This window comes from Delphinus delphis, chromosome 3 (assembly GCF_949987515.2).
Source record: "Delphinus delphis chromosome 3, mDelDel1.2, whole genome shotgun sequence".
NCBI classification, from domain to species: Eukaryota; Metazoa; Chordata; class Mammalia; order Artiodactyla; family Delphinidae; genus Delphinus; species Delphinus delphis.
Genome location: NC_082685.1, coordinates 45,671,104 through 45,692,223, shown reverse-complemented (window position 1 = coordinate 45,692,223; position 21,120 = coordinate 45,671,104).

Sequence of the window (21,120 nt, the reverse complement as noted above, 5' to 3'; positions counted from 1 at the left end):
TGCATGTCTAGCTCACTCTCACTGTGACTCATTTCTTAGAGCAAAAAGGGGTCATGTGAGACATAGCACCAGTGCTTTGGGTTGGCTGGTTGGAAGCCTCCAGTCCTGGGCCTCTTCAGAGTCAATAAAAGAAGGATGGGAGCAGGCATATGGGGGCAAAACAATTCAATTCAATAAGCACTGGATATCTAACATACAGTACATGAACCCCTGGGGTGATACTATCTATGAGGGGAAATAGAGCAAGTTGAAAACTCTGGGACGCACCAGGGGATGTGTCCCTTGTCTTCGTGTTGGCCTTTCACATGAACCAAGAAATCCATTAAGTTCCTAGCCTTTGAAGGGCTTGCAATCCAGCAGGAAGGTTAGAAGGGCACCCAAATGTATGTGAGGCCACATTGAGCAAACTGACTGCTGAGAGTTAATGCCTACATTTCCCAGGGGGTTTAGGAAGGAGAATCCATGCCCAGTTGGGGGTAGTGATGGTGGCAGTCTGGGGTTGCTTCGTGGAGGAAGTGTTGCTAGCAGGGGCTCTTGAGGCGTGGGTGAGATCTCAGAGAAGTGGAGAGGGAATTCACTCAGGGCTTGTGCTCTGCTCAGAAAAAGGGCTTAAAGGTGACTGCATTTATCTATTGGTAAAGGGGTTATCTCCATTTTTTAAGATGAGGAACCTGAGGCTCAGAAAGTTTGAGCAAACTGTCAAGATAATACAGTGAGGAAGTGACAGAGGTGGGATTCAAAAATCACCTGAGTTTGAATCCAGAGTTGGTGGGTGTGCCTTTCAGGGCAGAAATGAGGGGAGGGGTTTTTCTAGATATGTGGAGGGAGAGGGACCAGTGTGAGAAAAGTACAGAGCTGAGCACAGTGGGCGTGTAGCAGACCAACAAGAAATTCATCTGAGGTGGAATTTGGTTTGTGTGAAGGGAAGGAGCTGGAGGTGGAGGTGCGGTTACATTGTGGCAAAGCTGAGAGTGGGAGCGCACTAAAGCCCCGCGTGTTCTCAGCGAAGGGCAGCACAAACGCACAAACGCACGAGATGCATCTGTATGTGCACTGACACAGTATTGCTGAGGGGAAAAAAGGGACGTCACAGAGCTTGGTGTTTAGTATAACCCCATTTTTGTCAAATAGGAACAGCTTACGCCTGCAGCACAGCAGTTAAAGGCTCTCTGAAGCTGGACTGCTTGGACTTCAATCTGGCACTGCCATTTCCAAGCTGGCAACCCTAGGAAAATTATTTAACTTCTCTGTTTCCTCATCTGTAGCCTCATCTATACAATGGGATGAATAGTAGTATATCCTTGCAGGATTGCTCTGAAGATTACATGGGTTAATACGTAGTCAACTTTGAGAAAGGGGTCAGGCACACAGTAAGCATTCTTGCCATTATTATGTTATTAAAATTATTTGGAAAGATGAATATTGAATTGTTAAGTGATTTCCCTTAGGGAGTAGGATTTCTGTGCCTTTTGGTTGTAAACACATCTCCCTATGTGGTTTAAATATTTTATGGCGAATGAATAATGTTTATAATGCAAACAAACAAACCAGCAAGTTTATTTCAAAAGTTGACATTAGGAGACTTTATTTCTATTGTATTTTTTCTTCTACTAGCAACAGGCCTGCTAGCGACACATTCAGAACTGTCTCTGGTGTCACTCAGACAGCTATTGGAAACAGGTGTCGGAGACAGAGCTGTTTAGACTTCCTACAGGCCTTGTCTGGAGTGATGCTCCTGCTTATAAAGGAGAACTAGCCCAGTCCTTGCTGCCTCGCTCCATGCTGCTCCCCTGCCCTCATCTGGACTGGGTATGTTTTCCTGGCCTAGAGATGTTCTGAGAAGTCCTTTAGGTCTGCTTTGGGAGCAGCAATTCTGGAGCTTGTGGTGAGATCTCCGATGCTGGAGATCGGGCTGCCTCTCCAACCTCCCATACAGAAGATGAAGGGAAACTGGGTACCCTCAGTCCTGTGTGTCTGGGGGTTAGAGCCTGAGGCTTGAGAAGGTCTTTGGTCTGAGTACTAGGGATCCGCAATGAAAAACAATTTAAAAACGGGCCAGAGATTATACTGCCTTTCTCCCTTGCGTCCCCACTCAATCAGACATTCTCTCCCATAATCCCCGATAGCTCTTTCATTGGAGTGATTTGGGGACGAAGAAGCAAGGATGTGCTGCAGGGACCTGTCTCTACCCTGAGACGGAGCTCTAACCACATACTTTCTGCCAGGAGTGGAAGGTAGTGCAATTTCCCTCTTCTGTGAAGGATGGAGATTAAAAACTCACATCTATTTATGGATGTGTGTTAACTTTACTGTTATCTAGAACCACCTGCAGGAGATGAGTCCTTGGTTTTCTGAAGAGGCAAACTCCACCCTTTTTTGCCTCCATCTTCCTCATCCAGTTCAGTCTCCTCCCTCCTCCTCCTTCTGGGTTCATTCTTGGAGTAATAGTGGCAGTACAATGGTTAAAAGAATGTTTTCTGCAGTCAGACTTATTTTTGAATCATGGCTCTGCCTCTTATGAGTTGTTTTACCTTGGGAAAACTATATAACCTATTTATGCCTCAGTTTTGTCACCTGTAAAATGGAAATATAACAGTACTTTTGTCTAAGGATTTATGACATGAGGCATGTGATGTTAGCACTGTACCTAGCATTCAATAAACACTCAATAAATAGTAATGACTATTGATGAGTTGTTGCAGTCAAGGCTGAGATGGAGCATCATAAGGGAAGAAAGGAATGTCTGCCTGCAGTGTCTGTTAACACAAAAGATGCACATGCCCTGTGACCCAGCTAGTCCATTTCTGTTCTTGTTATCTGCCTGGAAAAATGTCTTGTGTTCGTTCACAAAGATGTAGGTACACTGTGGTTATTGCAGCACTGATTTCAGTGGAAAAATCAGAAGCAAGTAGAAATGCCCATCAATACAGGAATGGCTGGAAAACAATGGGATATCCATAACATAAAATGTATTGCTGTAGTTAAAAGAATGAGGTGGAGATGTATGCCTCGACAGATAAAGCTTTCCATGATATGTGAACAGAATAAGTTGCAGAATCACATGGGCAATTTGATTCCATGAAATGATAGTATATATATTTCAATAGATAGTATATATAGTTCAATAGATTTCAATATTTATTTCAACATGTGTATGACTATTGAAGTATACATACTGTCATTTCATATGTGCATATATATATATGAATAAAAATGATCAAGTAGGGTACCCCTTAAAGAAATAAAAGCTGGGAGGGACCTGGAGATCATCATCAAAGGGGATTTTAGGTTTAAGTCTAGTATCAGAGTTTTTTAAAAAGAGAATGTATGCATATATTGTACAATTAAAAGCGATCAAGAAGAGAGAAGGAAATACCTATCTGGCTAAGAACTGGAAAACTATGACTTTGTCAAACCAAAACCCTGTTGGGAAATTCCCAGCTCATAGGCTTTTTTCTACCCCCGTGGCCCACTGGTAGAGGGTGAGGGCTATCAGCCTGATATCTACATCAGCTCACAGTGGTTGCAGCTTTGAGAATATATAAAAGAGGAAAACCTATATCTATCTATCTATATCTATGTCTATATCTATCTATCTATCTCTCTCTCTCTCTATCTATTGATCATCTATATATTTAGGGATGTATATATTCTAGCTGTAGGTTAGGAATATAGACATATGCCAGCTTTAAAAGGAAAGAGGCAGTGTGGGGAGCTAGGAGATTTGTATTTGAATCCTGACTTTACCCTGAGATAAACAGCATTGTCTTAGGGAAGTCACTTTTCTTCTCCAAGTCTCAGTTTTCTCAACTCTAAAATGCGGATAGTAACCACTGCCTCGTATCTATTTTTTAAGGTGATTGGGAAGCTCATATGAGATTGGGGATGCGAAATACTCTATAAACTGTAAAGTGCTCTTGTAAGAGAATTCTGCAAGTCTGCCTGGCAGCCAGGGTTGCAGCAGCCTTGCTGCATTCCTCTGGAGCTGGGGACTGTTGTAGAACTGAGCGCACAGCAATAAACACGGAGCTCTCAAAGGCTGAAGATCATGACAGTCACTCTATTTGATGTATAAGATACTAATATGCTTTCTGGAAAGAATGACAGGTCATAGGGAGAGAGAGGAAGGAAGGACATGGTTTTCTGAGGTCAGACAGATGGCAGAATGGGGCGGCATTCTCTGAACATCTGGGAGTCCTAAGTAAGCATCCAGTTATGCAGAGTTGATAGTACAATGTGCACAGGAAGACTGGTCAGTGAGATCATCCTTGGAGAAAGAACCCACCGATTCCCTCCTTCTGACCCCCTTTGCTCTACCTCTTCCATCCATCCCTATAGGCTCTCACTGCTGTGTCCCAGGGCCCCTTGGTGCCAGGATTCAAAGCCAGTTCCTCAGTTGCCCCTTCTCTTTATCCAGATGTCACACAATTGTAGTTCCCATCTGTGTGAATGAGAACTTTCTGGTGCACCAAGACTGCCTTCAGTATGGGGATGGGGATAGTTCCCTGAGGAACCCTTCTTGAGGTGCATGTTTATGTTTATGAGGGAGTGAAAGGGCTGAAGGACGGAAAGCACAGTGGCAGAGTTCAGGGCACGTGGGCTGTAGCGGAATAAGTCTGGGGGATGAGCACAACTGTGTAGGGCTTTGGGAGCACTGACATTCACTCTGTAATCTTGAGGAAGTCATTTATCCTCTCCTGATCTGCAAAATAAAAGGGTTGGTCTATGTCCAGGGTCCCCAGTCAGAATGATTCAGAGCCCTGGTACTCAAAAACATTTGGTCCACGGAAGCATCAGCATCACGTGGTGGCTGCTAGAAATGCAGTCTCTCAGGCCCCACCCCAGACCTCCTGAGTCTGAATTAGCATCTTAATGAGACCCTCAGGTGATTCATACACACACTGAAGTTTGAAAAGCACTGACTTAGAGACTCTTGTTACCTTTAGAGGTTTCTGGGTCCCCATCCTGAAAGATTCTGTTTCAGTAGTCTAGTATGATGGGAGGAAGCTGTACGTTTGATAATCCCCTCACAGATTGATTTGAGAGCTGTTGAATTATAGAACTGCCCCAAGTCTTCATGATTCTGTTGGTACCTAAGACCCCCTGAAAGAAAGTGCGATTCTCTGTGGGTGAATGCGTGGGAGATGGAGAAAGGACCTTGCGAGTAAGGAGACTTGTTCTCTTGGTGCCTGGGGCTGCCCAGCGTATGAGGCAAGAGAGAACGCTGCCCATTTCACAGCTGGGATTAATGACTGTCAGCAGCTCCCCTTTAAGACGGTAAACTCGTTTAGCAACGGACACTGAAAACCAGCCGAATTCAAAGGCAGAGAGTGGTAATCTAATTGCACTGAATTAGCCTTGGGAGACTCGGACAATATCAACTTCAAAAACCACAAAGTGATCCTTTATAAGGAGTTTCAAAAGCGTTGGGGCCTCAGCACCCCTCATTAGGGCTTGCATTACAAAGCGTAGGCACTGTGCACATAAGCCCCTCTCCTCATCATCTCAGAGCACTGGTCCCTTCTCATGTGCTTTCTGAACGAATTTCCTGGCTGGCCCGATGGTGTTTACAGTTGTGTGTCAGGCTTAACAGGAAGTTTGTTCAGGAGAGACAGCTGGAGTTCAGGCCTGAGAGGCCTTTAGCCATACAGGCCATCAGTCCTGTGAACACCATCTGTGCCTGAGGACTTGTCCGTGGACCAGTGCATTTTCTGGTGGTCTTTCTGGTTCTGACGTTTTCTTATTCTGAGGTCCTTCTCATATCTTAAGACCAGATTCTTACATAACCAAGGTGATTTCCTTTTTTTTTTTTTTTTAAGAGTAGAGAATATAAATTTTTATTGAAGTATAATTGACTTACAATATTATATTAGTTTCAGACATACAACATTGCGATTTGATATTTTTATACATTACAAAAGGATCACGTGGTAAGTCTAGTTACCACCTGTCAAATATATACCAGATTATTTGTCATCATTGTTATTTAACTAAAATATCCTGATGCTTTGAGAGCTCTGATTTTAATAAACAATTTTTATCACTGATGCAAGATAAAACTTTAATTCAGAAAGACAATTTTTTAGATCAGGTGTTATACCTAAAACAAATGTTTTTATAAACACTTTTTTAAACCACTGCTCTACAGTCTTCTGTGAATTTGGTTTATGGTTTTTCTTCATTGCCAAACACCCAGAATCCCTTGAATGTATTTAGAATTTCTTCTGAATGTTTACAAGGACCAGGCATTTTGTTCTCCATTTTTCTCAGTCTCTCCAGAACACAGATTTAGGCTACCATACTGTGGTAATAATCCTTTGTCGCATCGTGAGTTTGTGTGTTTGCGTGTGTGTTCATTGCCCAATTTATTTATTATCCAATCCATTTTAGAGAAGGAAAAGGCATGAGTGAGTGTGTGTTTATGGCATGACTCCGAGAGCCTATGAAGATCAGATGGGTAATTTGTTGATGAGGAAAGGGGGGGAGCATAAGTATCGTGAAGATTTGTCTCTGACCTGCATTGCATTTACTTTTCTGTTGCAAATTGCAAATCTCAATGCACAAAAGTGGCTTGAATTTCTTCTGCATCCCTCCTGGGAGGTGGATTTCCAGTCTCTGCTTGCACACCTCCACTGACGGGGACCCTCACTACCACTGAGGCAGCTGGTGCACATTTGACAGATCTATCAGAAGGTTCCGAATTACATTAAAACAGAATTTGTGCGTGCACCTTAAAAATATATTTATCTGTTTACTGCAGTTCTTCTCTTGGAGCCATATAGAATAAATCAAATCTAATGTTTCCCAAATGGGGTCTCTGGGTACCTAGGGAGTTCATGAAATAGTAATGAGGACTCAGAATCCATTTTAAACATTTCAGAGACTAACAAATTACATATTTATTTCTGACAAGGCTCTATGGGCTAACAAAAAAGCATTACACCTTTTCTTTTGTTTTTTCTTAGGTTAACTCAGCGTGGTGACATTGCTTATCCCATGATGTTCAGTATTTCTGGCAGTTATGTATGCCTTTGGTTGATAAAGATGGGGAAAACAAGTTAATGGTGAATGGGGTTTGGTAAACAAAATTTAAAAAACATAGTCTTATAGGGGAGGAAACAACCAAACAGAGTCACTGATAAAAGTATAGAAACCTTTGGTCTTTTTCTCAGGCCCCTCTGCAGATCTATGAGAACAGTGATCAGACATCATGTTTTCTCATCATGCAAAGCATTTCCTGGGGAAACTGACATATTTATAAATGGGATCTGTCAGTAATTGTGTCCAGATTGGGATAAATCTCCAGGGAGTGAAGTTGTTTATTGAGGGCCTCAGTTCTTTTAGATCTTTGAGCCTAAATATAATTCTTGTAATAATTGAAATATACTGCAATAGCTGTAACCAAAACTGTTCTATCATGAAGGAGATTGGGAGGCGATAATCCTTGACTGGCACAGGTAAAAATGATTTTAGGGACAGTGATTTGTCAATTCTCTTTATGTTAGAGCTGAGGAAACTGAGGCCGGAAAGGTCATGAAACCCTCTCAAGGGCATGCGACTAGCTCAATTCTGGATCCTAGGTCTTGTGCCCTTGGCGCCAAGGCCGCTTTGCCTAAAGCAGCAGAAAACCTGCAGAACAGCATCAAGATGGCCAGGCAGGAGACAGTGCCATCCATCTTCAAAATCATTCTGACTTCTGCCAGCTGATGAAGGAAATAAAGTTAATGACGCCCACATAAATGTGATGCTGTCGCAGGCCGTGCTCGCTGTCTGGAGGGGAGCTCTGTCTGAAGGAGGAAAAAGGTTTTTAATGTAGCTTTAAAGGGAGCAGTGTCTCCCCTTTCTGCAAGGACACGGACTGTGGCATCTGTTACCTCTGTCTCCCCTGCAGAGTGCCTAGTTTCGGACTGGACACGTAAACACAGATAAATAAATGCATGGTGTAGAAATGAAGGCAGTGTCAGCACTGATGTAAATTCAGCCTGAGCCTTCATGGGTAGGGGCCTCTGTCTTTCATGAAGACCTTATCTGAGACTGGGGGGAACTTAGGGGTGTTGGAGTCAGTGACTTGAGTTGATTGGTAAGAAAACTGAGTCCCCATGAAGGAAAGAGATTCGCCAAAGCTGTGCTGCAGGGTAAGAGCAGAGCTGACTCTACCAGGAAGACTCTCAAGTCGTAGCCTACCTGCTCTTTCCACGGCACTGCTTGGTCGCAACCTCTTTCATCAAGTGGTCTCAAAAATAAATTCCCTACATTTCCCCTGATAGTTCATTACCAGTTTTGCAAATACGCAGAAGTTATGTGCTGATTCATAACTCCATTTACCAGCCTAAGGTTCTTGTCCAAGATGTCCCTTGGGAACAAAACCATGCCATTTTCTTTTCTCTGTCTCAAGTTTCCTAAGCCCCCCAAAGAGGGTAGACTGACATTTTGATTGGCCCTAATGCGAACTTGCCCAAGGGGCATCTTTCCTTAGGGTAAAGTCCTTGGCCTACCCCAGAAGCTCCTAGGCTCTTTCTGCAGTGCCCAAAATGCAGTGGGTAAGATTTGAGGAAGAATACGGGTATGCTACCAGGAGGAAAAGATCCAGGCGGTCATGTGCTTCTCTTGGCAAGCTTGGAGAACGGGAAGCCGGAAGGGTCACCTCAGAAGAAAGCTCATTTACCTTTCAACTGGGTGGTTTTTCAGGACTGAGGTATGAAGCAATCTACTTGCCATGCTCCTTTTGACCCTAGAGTGGGTAGAGACATCTTTCCTTCAAGGTTCTGATGCCCTTTCTTAGCAAGTGAGTACCATATTCAGTACAAAACCTTGTTCAAGGAAACATCTACTGGATTGGCAGATGGAAATGACACATAAAGAAAAGCACATAAAGATCGTCTTTTGGGAAAACCACCCATGGGTTAGACTTGGTTTATCTCCTCTGCCTTTATTCGCTTCTCAAGCACAAGCTAGGTCTCTGTTTGCTTCACTCTCGTGCTTTGTGTGTTCCACAGGGGCATTTTCTCAAGGAAACTAGACTTTCCTCCTCATTACAATTGGTTCATCAGAGCCCCGGGTTAAATATTTGGTCATTCTATACCAGTGGTTCCCAACTGTGGGCACTTCTGTGCCCCACCAACCCCATCCCAGATTTCTGGCAGCGTTTGGAGACATTTTTGACTGTCATGACTGAGGGGGGCGGTTATTGGTGCTGAGGATTCTGATAAACATCTTCTAATGCACAGTTCAGCCCTCATAACACAGAATTTTCCAAAATGTTCAAAATGTCAGTAGTGCCAAGATTGAGAAACATGGTTATATACCATGGGTCTATCTGAGTTACTCAGAAGGTGAGAAAAATTGAGGGTCACCCTGAACCCTTCCCAGCCATAAGCCAGTGTAAAGGCTCTGGGAATGAAATCAAGTGTCCTTTGACTTGAAAGGAGGTTTGAAAGGAATATGCTTCCATAAGAAACCATATCTTTGCCTATTATTTTTTAACCGGTCTGGATATAAAGCCCCATCCCCAATTGAAAACAAAGAGACAAAATTTAGTTTATTGAATACTTGAATATCACTCATGGAATTTTAGAACCACAGACTTTTAAAATATCAGAGCAAGAAGTTCAGCCAAATCACCTCATTTTACTTATGGGGACACAGCTGGTGAGCACTGCAATGCTGTTTGTCCCCCAGTACCCTCTTTCTCGCTCCCCCTCAGCGCTTCCTAAGGCCTCAGTTCGTTCTTTGTTGGCACTGTGTGAGATTTCTCCCTTACTCACTTCAATTGTTGTTTTGTTTGTTTTGCTGTCATTATTGCCATTTTGCTGGTTATGTGCTGATGCAGCAGCACTTCTGTTATCGAGAGCCTTTCCCTTTCTAGCCCCCAGATTTCCCCAACAAGGTGAGCAGCTGGCATCATTTAATCTAAGGAGTACTTGGGTGCCTGAGATGATTGGATTGGCTCGTTCCAACACGGTGCCTGTCCCTTGCGGGAGAAGGGGTTATTCACATGGAACCTGCTAGGGAGCCAGTCTCCACTTACCCCTACACACATTCTATTGAGCCCCCAGATTTTAATGCTTCTGTATTTTCACCTAAACTTAAAAAAATGAGAGAGTTAGTAATGAAAATGCCAATTAGACAAAGAATACTTTCCCTCTTTGTGACCTTTTTTTTCTCGTCTCTCTGAAAAATTGTTGAGGGTATTTCGCTAGTTCAATTCTTTTTATTATTTTATGTTTCATGTTCTAAAACAACATTTATTCCCCAAATGATGTAGCCATTTCTATATATTGAAAGTGCAACAGTACCATCCCCTTTCCAGCTCTCCATAGTCATGACTCTTCTTATAAACACATGGCATTATATCCCATATCCATTGTAGCTCATGTCTGCCTTGATGTATGTAGGGGAAGGAGATGTGGAGTGATGCTTCCTGATAGGCCACCACCAGTAACTTAAAGAATTAACACGGTAGATTCATAACCTTATCAAAATGACTATGATGCAAACCTTTTAGACTGTCTCCCTATTGCAAAAGACAATGTCTGGGAGAAGAAAATCAAGCATTACATACTGTTCATCAAGAAAAAAGGAGTTGAGGGGGAGGATGTGCTTGGTCCTATTAATTTGCTCTTTAATCTCTCTGGTTCAGTTCTGTCTCAGAAAGCCAAACAGAGAATCAATTTGCATACAAATGTTACTAAGTATCCCACCTCCACAGCATTTTACAGTTCTACGTATGTAGAGGAGAAATGATTTGATATTGTTAAGAGGATACTTCCTGCCCTCTTGCCAATAATGTAGCTATATTTCACAAGGCCCTGGATTGTTGCACTTTTTTCGTTCTGCCTGACTCCTTAGCTATTTGTATTCTGAGTAGTGGGCAGGACTATGACCTATCAAAGAATTATTTGAACTGGAGATTAGAAGCTTTAGCATTGGGTATCTCAGAGAAGGAGAGAGGTCTTGTCTTCATCTCAAGAGAAAGACATGAAGAGAGGTTCACGTATAGACCCTTACGACCTGGAGAGAGTTGTCATTCATTTAATTAATCCAACCACTGGATTAGTCAAACCAACAATTCATATGCAGAGTTCTCTATAATGTAAAAAAGAAAACAACAAGAATTGTTTGCTGGTTTATGATGGGAGAGACTAATATTTGTTGGTTACTTATTTTTAAAAACAACCTAGAGTGGGTTTTTCAAATGACTGTTAATCCAATGCCATGGTAAAACATGAGAGTCAGACATCTAAAATGAAGAAGATTGATGATCCCTGCAGGTCATAGAAGAAGACTAATTTTTTTTCAATTCATATAAATGGAATTTATCATAACAATCTCTGAAGATGGCATGATTCACCCACTTACAAAAAGACTGTATATTTCAATGCTTCCTGAAGAGGTGATTTTTCACTTGTGCTGTCATAAGAATGCTAAGCCTATAGGCAGAAAATTTTAACCTGGGAGACCATGGGTGGGGGAACTCAGCTACTGAGTTGCAGATAGACATAAATTAAAAAAACAAAGCAAACGAGACTTGTCCATCAGTTCAGGATCTGCAGCTAGCAAGTAGAGTTTGGAAAGGTGAATGGGGGAGAGGAGGGAGTCAAAGTTTCAAAAGAGAAATGTTTCCCGGAATGTGTTCCCGAGTAGATCCACTCTGCCCGCAAGTTAAGGGCTTCCAGCCTGAGGTCATAACGCTGTTGTTTCCAAGCACTGAGCCTCAGCAACACTCCCACCCCCACCCCGCAGCGAAAGAAAACAACAAAAAAGGAGAGAAAATGATTTTTCTGTGTCCAGCGAGTTCGAGTGCAACCTTCCCCGTCACCGCTAGTTGTCACTTGGCTCCCAGACGGGAGAGCTGAGGTTTTCGGCACTGCGGTTAGAGAGAATGCAGTCCTAATTAAACTGAGTAACTCCTAAAGCTTCCCCTTAAAGTCCTCAGCCGAGCGAGAGCCGATATGCAGGGGGGTTGGGGGCCAGTGATGGGGCGGGGGTATAGCAGGCAGAAGGACAAACAAATCACAAGAAACAGGCAAACAGCTGACAGGGTAGCGACTGTCTCAGACCTCCACGCACAAGCCAGACACCCTGCGGGCGGGAGGGGTGGGGAGGGGGGAGGGAGGGAACGGGGATGGAAGGACCCGATTGCAGCGGTATACAGCACCCTCCTCCCCCGAAAAGAGGGGACCACGGACAGATTCAGCCTCCGTGCTCCTCTTCCCCATTTCCATCAGAGCGATGTGGTCAGTAGAAAATTGCATACCTGAAGAATACCATGGTCTCCCAAAGGTAGAGGCGAAGAGTATTGAAGCTGTACATTTTTCAGGTTCTTGTGCTTTGTAGTCCACGAGTTACGGGGGCAAAAATGTTTCAAATTGGCACTTACAAAACAGTGAGCGCTGTTGAAAAAAATAATCCAAATCCTAAGGGGAGGTGGGGAACAGGGGCGCGGAGGGAGAGCCCCAGGGGAAATTGGAGCGAGGGGGCTCTAGGTACCACGGACAGAGACAGCCTCGAAGCGGTTCAGCACCACGGAGAGCGTCCAGCCCTGCTTTTCAGGAGCGCGAAGAGTATTGCTGTTTGTGAAACTCCAGCGTGTCTGTTGGCTCCCTGCGGCGCTGGGGAGGCACGTCTGGGGGCGGGTATATTTTCTTTTTTACCCCTGTTTTTCTGTTTAAACGGCCAGCCCCGTGAAGGGAAGAAAAAAAAATCTTCTGTGGAGATCAGAGCGCTGGCCTCGGACCGTTAGATTGGGCGAGCATCCTGGGTAGGGAGAGCAGGGCTTTATGCCCCTGGGCTGGCCTGAGGGGGTTACGGGCGAGGGGAAGCGATTGATGGTGCTGCCTTCAGTTAAATCCCAGAGAATGTGCCAGGCTGGCGCATCGCGACAGAGTCCCGGAATCTCATTCCCCTGCCTGCGTACCCGTCTGCTGTTGCCTTGCGATCCCTGTTCTCTGGTCCTCGCCGGATAAGTTATGATCGCTGCAGGAAAGGTGTCCCATTGCTCGGGGCTGCAGGCGTGAGACAGCTCAGGGCAAGTTTCAGGGGCTGCCGGGGTCCATGGCAACCCGGCGGGGCTCAGGAGCCCAAGGCTTCAGATGCATCTCGGTTTTCTGAGCTCGCCCATCTTCCTTTGGCCAGGACTCCCTTAGATCTTCAGACTTTCTTACTGCATTAATTTAACAAACTGGTGGCGAGGGGGATTGGGGGGGGGGGGGCGGGCGATGGCCGACGGGAGGGGGTGGAGAGGAAAAAAAGGGGGGAAAAACTCCTTAGTATCTTCAAACCCTCCCACTCGAGGTGTTCATTGGCCCGCGGCTGCGAAAACCAGATCTTTTCCCGGTTCGGCCAATCGAGTATTAGACTCTGGGTTGAGTTTAACGCTTAGAGTGCTGGAGGAGATCCGCGTCTCCCCTCTCCACTGCAGGCTGGCGGTGGAGTGGAGGAGGTTATGGAGTTAATCTCTCGAGGTCGCTCAAATTATTGCCTTTATTTTTAAGGAATGTAGTTGTATGTGAGTAAAACAAACACCACGGGTCCCAGTTCAGATGTGTTTTTTGGCTCAGTTTATCATCTTAAAAGGGAAGCATTGAACCAGATCCCTGAGTTTCTTTAGAGCCCCGAAGTAGTAATATTTGGCTCCAGAAAGAAAACGGAGAGGTTTCAAACAGAAGTCTGATCTATAAAGGAAGATCCCCCCTCTCCCTCCTCAGGGCCACAGAGGCAGGAAAATACAGGAGAAATTCCTTGAGCAGTTTTCAGGGTCAAGAGAGAGCAGCCCTGGCCTCGCTGCTGGCACTCTTTGGGGAGATAAGGAAGATATGCCCTCTTTTAACTGGACAGGAGACAGTTTTATTTACACTCACAGGTTTGGGAAACAGAGCCTCAGAGAACTGTGGCTTGCTACAAAATAATGGTAGTGCCAACCTGTACATACAGGTATCCAGTACTTACCAACTCCCCTCTGTTTTTTCTTCCTCCTGCTTCTCTGTTTTCCCAGCTTGTTTGAATCTCAGAAAGCAACTATACATTTCACTCTAGAGCCCAGCTGGGGAGGTGGAATTAATCAGATTTTCTCCAAGCTACTGGACTTTAGTGGATTAATAGCCTCTGCAGGATTTTCTGGCAGATTTGAACTGACTGGGACAGTGGGGTCTCTCTCTCCCAGCCTACTGAAAGGGGATAACCCCTCCCTCTCACCCAGTAGCTTTACGAATTCCTTCTTTTGAGTTTTTGGAGGCTGGTTCTCCCTAGAATAGTTCTTGACAGCTCAGTTCTCTCCAAGCCCAGGCTTTCTTCCCAGGAAAGAAGTCTGGAAATCTTTGTTCACTAGCCTCCTATCAGCATAGATTCACCCCCTACCCCCTACACTGTTACAGCACACCCTACATTACTTCCTTTTTCGTTGGCTGCCACACACCAGAACAGTGAGAGGTTGCTTAGAATTTCCATGAGATTCTGAGTAGTGACTGAGAAGGAAATTTTGCTTTGAAGGTGAATATTCACACGAGTTTGATACAAATTTATATTGTCAATCTATTATCTATCATCTATCTATCTATCTATCTATCTATCTCTAACCCTTATTAGCGTGTCTTCAATGTACCAGGCACTATTGTGCACCTCATATAATCTCATTTACTTCTTATAATCGTACCTTGAGGTAAATATTATCTTTGTGAATGTGTTTGTATACTTATGTATGTGCACATTTGTGAGTTTGCTCGGGAAAGACAAACACACATATTTCTGTGTATATGAATTCACTTGCCGCACCTGACTAATTTTGAAGTGAATGTGAAGTACATATGTGTATTTGTACATTTGGGTTTGTAAATGGGTTTCTGCCCACATAGGCATATATGTATGCATCTATGTATGTCATTGATGTGCCCCTAGAGGTACTGAAGTAAACTGCGAGCTGACAACTTTGTTTTTCCTCCTCACCTGGCTAGGAAGCACCTGTGTACGTGGGTGTGGATGCAGTGTGTAGAGTTGGGTTTTCTTCTCCTTTAAGAGATGCTGTGTGTGTGTGTGTGCGCGCGCGTGTGTGTGTCTGTGTGATGTTGCTGTTCGTGGGTGTGAATGACTCTAAGGCTGTGGCCTGTGCAGGAGATGAGACTAATTATTACCCGTTTTCTAGTAGGCGTTTAATCTGAGGGTGCTACTTTTATTTAGCCAGCACACATGTAGTGTGCCAAGCATTGGGGATATGACAATACGTAAGATAAACAATAACTTGAACCTCTGGAACATGCGGTCACTTCAGAGGTTCTGTGGGGAAAGTTCCTCATGTTTTACCTCGTACCTCACATATTTCTTGTGCCTTATTAAACAGTATACCCAGGTCTTCCTGTCTTGTGTAGGTCACTTTTGAAAATAAACAACCATAGACTTGGAGGTCAGGGATTTATGTTCTTATTTTCTCTCTGCCTCAAAAAGCCTGGCTGACATTGGATAAATGACCAAACCCCTCTGGCCTAAGTCAAACGAAGACAGTCATGCCCACTCTTCTCCCCACAAGAAGCTGTAGAGAAGCAATGGCATTCAGGTCTAATCTTAGGGTGACTACCATGCTATGAAACAGAACTCTTAATGGAATGGGTTGGATTGGCTTCCTCTGATGGTCCATTTCTAGTGGTGAGCATCCTTTGTAGCCTAATTCCAATACTTGATTCGTCCCTTATAGGCCCCAGTAGACAGATTTGAGCCCTCCTAAGTATGACTAAATTATGACATGCACTGATAGTTATTTTATTACTAGAGGAGACTCATTCTTTCATTAACTCAGCAAACAATTATTGAACATTTACTATGTGTCAGGCGCTGCTCTAGGCACTGGGGATATAGCAGAGAACAAAACAGGTAAAGATCCCTCTTCTATTGAAGTATATCTTCCAGCAGATGGAGGCAGAAGATAAACAAATTAAGATGTATTAGGCAATCATAAGGATTAAAAAGAAAAAAAAGCAGGGTAAACCTGGGTAAAAGGCAGAGACTAACACAGAGATGCTTGTTTCTACAGGGTGGTCAGATCAGGGACTGACTTCTGAAAAGGAGACATTTGAAAAAATGACTGAAGGAAGTGAGGGAACGAGCCTTGTAAACCTCAGGGAGGGGAGGAAGAGCTTTCCAGGCAGTGGAAAAGAAAATGCAAAGGCTGGGCTTCCCTGGTGGCGCAGTGGTTGAGAGTCCACCTGCCGATGCAGGGGACGCGGGTTCGTGCCCCGGTCCGGGAGGATCCCACATGCCGCGGAGCGGCTGGGCCCGTGAGCCATGGCCGCTGAGCCTGCGCGTCCGGAGCCTGTGCTCCGCAACGGGAGAGGCCACAACAGTGAGAGGCCCGCGTGCCGCAAAAAAAGAAAATGCAAAGGCCCTGAGCGGGGAGTATGCTTAGAGTGTGCAAGAAAAAGCAAGGAGGCCAGTGTACCTGGATGGAGTGAGTGAAGGAGACGGTGCCAGGAAAGAGGTTAGGAAGTAGTTAGGGGCTAGATCGTGTTGTACCTTCAAGGCATAGCAAGGGCTTTGGGTCGTTATTTGAATGAGACCCATTGGAAGGTTTTGAGCAAAGCATTAACAATATCTGACAACATTTTAACAAGATTAGTCTGGCTACTGTGTTTAGATTCAATGTACAGGGAGGAGAGGGGCAAAATGAAAGCTGGAGACTAGTTAGGGGCTAACTGAAAAGAATATGTGACACTCCTAGAGACTGCTCTTGTTTCACTCCAGAGAGGTTAAACAACTTACCCCTTAAACTAGTAGCAGAGTTGGGATAAGAATACAGGTACTGTAATTATGGCTAAAGGATCTTTCCACTGTTTTTTGCTCCAACTAAGATAAAGTTTAAGGAAATCTACAAGGGAAGAACTTTACCTGGCTTGTTACTGATATATACCTAGCACTTGGCACACCTAGTGCCTGACATATAGCAGGTGCTCAGCAACTTTCCTGCAAGGATAAATGAGTGAATAAATGAAAGCATAACAAAAAAATTCAGGCAGAGGGCCTGAAGGGAGGAAAAGAAAAGAAAGGAGTAGTGTTAATCAGGTGCGATTATGTTGTCCTGAGCCAGCTAATGTAATTAACACAATGGCAAGCCTCTGTCCAAGATGACATTCACAGAGGAGAGTGCTTGAGGCTTCAACACTGCTTTGACAGGCTCCAGTGATACTTTGTAAAGAGAGATGGATATTTGGAGCAACTAAGCGGCTTGCCTAATTGTGCTGAAGTATTATGATGAATATGGGTCTGAAAATGGGACTATGGAAGAGCCTTTCCTCCAAGGAGCTTGTGGCTTACTGCCAGCCTTTCCTAATCCAACTTAGAAAATGAACTTGCTATTTTTTAATTTTAATTGCAAAGCAATAGTCTGTTCTTTGTGCTTTAAAGAAGGGAACTCAGAGCTACTTAGGAAATCTCAATGGCACCAGAGAATTTTTAGCCATAAGGAGTAGATGATAAAATACTGAGAGACCGTTCCTCCCATTTTACAGACTAGTCACCCAGGGGCCAGGAAAGTGATGTGACTGGCTTAATGTATCACCACAAAGTTGAATCTAGAACTCAGGATTCCTATCTTTCAAGTTGTAGCTCCCAACTCCTTCACTCAGAGACCTAAAATAAAAGAAGAGAAGGTAAGATGAGAGAGGACAAAAGCTTCATATCACGGCTGATCAGACCCTGGATTTCTGCCTGAAGACTCCTGGATTTTCTTTCTCTGCCGGGTCTGTACTTGTACCCTGTAGCTTGACATCCATGTGAGACTTTTTATAACCTCCTAGTTCTTCATTTTCTTCTTTCTTTCCCTCAAGCCATCTCTGCCTCTTTCTTTACGGCTTTCTGCTCAGTCTGCCCTTAACTCTGATTTCATGTTTCTTCAGTCTGTTCCTCTTATTGCGTCTCTCATCTTCTACTGCCTCTGCAAGGACTTTTGGCATCAAGAAGGTTCGGCAGAGGATGCACCATTTTTTCTGAGTTTTCACTCAGTGGTTCATTCATTTGTTTAAAAAGGACGTGTATTTTGAATACTGGCTGTGTGTCTGACATGGTGCTGAGGTTTTACATGTCTAGCAAAACATTTGTTCATTCAGTTTATTTTTAAAATTTTTTATATATGTACATTTTTAACATCTTTATTGGGGTATAATTGCTTTACAGTGGTGTGTTAGTTTCTGTTTTATTTATTTTTAAAATTTAATTTTATTTATTTTTTTATACAGAAGGTTCTTATTAGTCATCTATTTTATACACATCAGTGTATACATGTCAATCCAAATCGCCCAATTCATCACACCACCAGCCCCACCCCCCCTCCACTTTCCCTCCTTGGTGTCCATACGTTTGTTCTCTACATTTGTGTCTCAATTTCTGCCCTGCAGACTGGTTCATCTCTACCATTTTTCTAGGTTCCTCATATATGCGTTAATATATGATATTTGTTTTTCTCTTTCTGACTTACTTCACTTTGTATGACAGTCACTAGATCCATCCACGTCTCTACAAATGACCCAATTTCGTTCCCTTTTATGGCTGAGTAATATTCCATTGTATATATATATATACCACATCTTCTTTATCCATTCACCTGTCCATGGGCGTTTAGGTTGCTTCCATGACCTGGGTATTGTAAATAGAGCTGCAATGAACATTGTGGTACATGACTCTTTGAATTATGGTTTTCTAAGGGTGTATGTCCAGTAGCGGGATTGCTGGGTCATATGGTAGTTCTATTTTTAGTTTTATGAGGAACCTCCATACTGTTCTCCATAGTGGCTGTATCAATTGACACTCTCACCAACAGTGCAAAAGGGTTGCCTTTTCTCCAGACCCTCTCCAGCATTTGTTGTTTGTAGATTTTCTGATGATGACCATTCTAACTGGTGTGAGGTGATACTTCATTGTAGTTTTGATTTGCATTTCTCTAATGATTAGTGATGTTGAGCAGCTTTTCATATGCTTCTTGGCCATCTGTATGTCTTCTTTGGAGAAATGTCTATTTAGGTCTTCTGCCCATTTTTTGATTGGGTTGTTTGTTTTTTTGATATTGAGCTGCATGAGCTGCTTATAAATTTTGGAGATTAATCCTTTGTCAGTTGCTTCATTTGCAAATATTTTCTCCTATTCTGAGGGTTGTCTTTTGGTCTTGTTTATGGTTTCCTTTGCTTTGCAAAAGCTTTTAAGTTTCATTAGGTCCCATTTGTTTATTTTTGTTTTTATTTCCATTTCTCTAGGAGGTGGGTCAAAAAGGGTCTTGCTTGTGATTTATGTCATGGAGTGTTCTGCCTATGTTTTCCTCTAAGAGTTTGGTAGTGTCTGGCCTTACATTTAGGTCTTTAATCCATTTTGAGTTTATTTTTGTGTATGGTGTTAGGGAATGCTCTAATTTCATTCTTTTACATGTACCTGTCCAGTTTTCCCAGCACCACTTATTGAAGAGGGTGTCTTTTCTCCATTGTATATTCTTGCCTCCTTTATCAAAAATAAGGTGACCATATGTGCGTGGGGTTATCTCTGGGCTTTCTATCCTGTTCCACTGATCTATATTTCTGTTTTTGTGCCAGTACCATGCTATCTTGATTACTGTATCTTTGTACTATAGTCTGAAGTCAGGGAGGCTGATTCCTCCAGCTCCATTTTTCTTTCTCAAAGTTGCTTTGGCTATTCGGGGTCTTTTGTGTTTACATACAAGTTGTGAAATTTTTTGTTCTAATGCTGTGAAAAATGCCAGTGGTAGTTTGATAGGGGTTGCATTGAATCTGTAGATTCCTTTGTGTAGTGTAGTCATTTTCACAATGTTGTTTCCTCCAATCCAAGACATGGTATATCTCTCCATCTATTTGTATCATTTTTAATTTCTTTCATCAGTGTCTTATAGTTTTCTGCATACAGGTCTTTTGTCCCCCTAGGTAGGTTTATTCCTAGGTATTTTATTCTTTTTGTTGCAATTGTAAATGGGAATGTTTTCTTAATTTCACTTTCAGATTTATCATCATTAGTGTATAGGAATGCCAGAGATTTCTGTGCATTAATTTTGTATCCTGCTCATTTACCAAATTCATTGATTAGCTCTAGTAGTTTTCTGGCAGCATCTTTAGGATTCTCTAAGTATAGTATCATGTCATCTGCAAACAGTGACAGCTTTACTTCTTCTTTTCCAATTTGGATTCCTTTTATTTCTTTTTCTTCTCTTATTGCTGTGGCTAAAACTTCCAAAACTATGTTGAATAAGAGTGGTGAGAGTGGTCAAGCTTGTCTTTTTCCTGATCTTAGTGGAAATGGTTTCAGTTGTTCACCATTGAGGACGATGTTGGCTGTGGGTCTGTCATATATGGCCTTTATTATGTTGTGGTAAGTTCCCTCTATGTCTACTTTCTCAAGGATTTTTATCATAAATCGGTGTTGAATTTTGTCGAACGATTTTTCTCCATCTATTGACATGATCATATGATTTTTATTCTTTAGTTTGTTAATATGGTGTATCACATTGACTGATTTGCATATATTGAAGAATCCTTGCATTCCTGGGATAAACCCCACTTGATCATGGTGTATGATCCTTTTAATGTGCTGTTGGATTCTGTTTGCTAGTATTTTGTTGAGGATTTTTGCATCTATATTCATCAGTGATATTGGCCTGTAGTTTTCTTTCTTTGTGACATCTTTGTCTGGTTTTGGTATCAGGGTGATGGTGGCCTCATAGAATGAGTTTGGGAGTGTTACTCCCTCTGCTATATTTTGGAAGAGTTTGAGAAGGATGGGTGTTAGCTCTTCTCTAAATGTTTGATAGAATTTGCCTGTGAAGCCATGTGGTCCTGGGCTTTTGTTTGTTGGAAGATTTTTAATCACAGTTTCAATTTCAGTGCTTGTGATTGATCTCTTTATACTTTCTATGTCTACCTGGTTCAGCCTTAGAAGGTTGTGCTTTTCTAAGAATTTGTCCATTTCTTCCAGGTTGTCCATTTTATTGGCATAGAGTTTCTTGTAGTAATCTGTCATGATCTTTTGTATTTCTGCAGTGTCAGTTGTTACTTCTCCTTTTTCATTTCTAATTCTATTGATTTGAGTCTTCTCCCTTTTTTTCTTGATGAGTCTGGCTAATGGTTTATCAATTTTGTTTATCTTCTC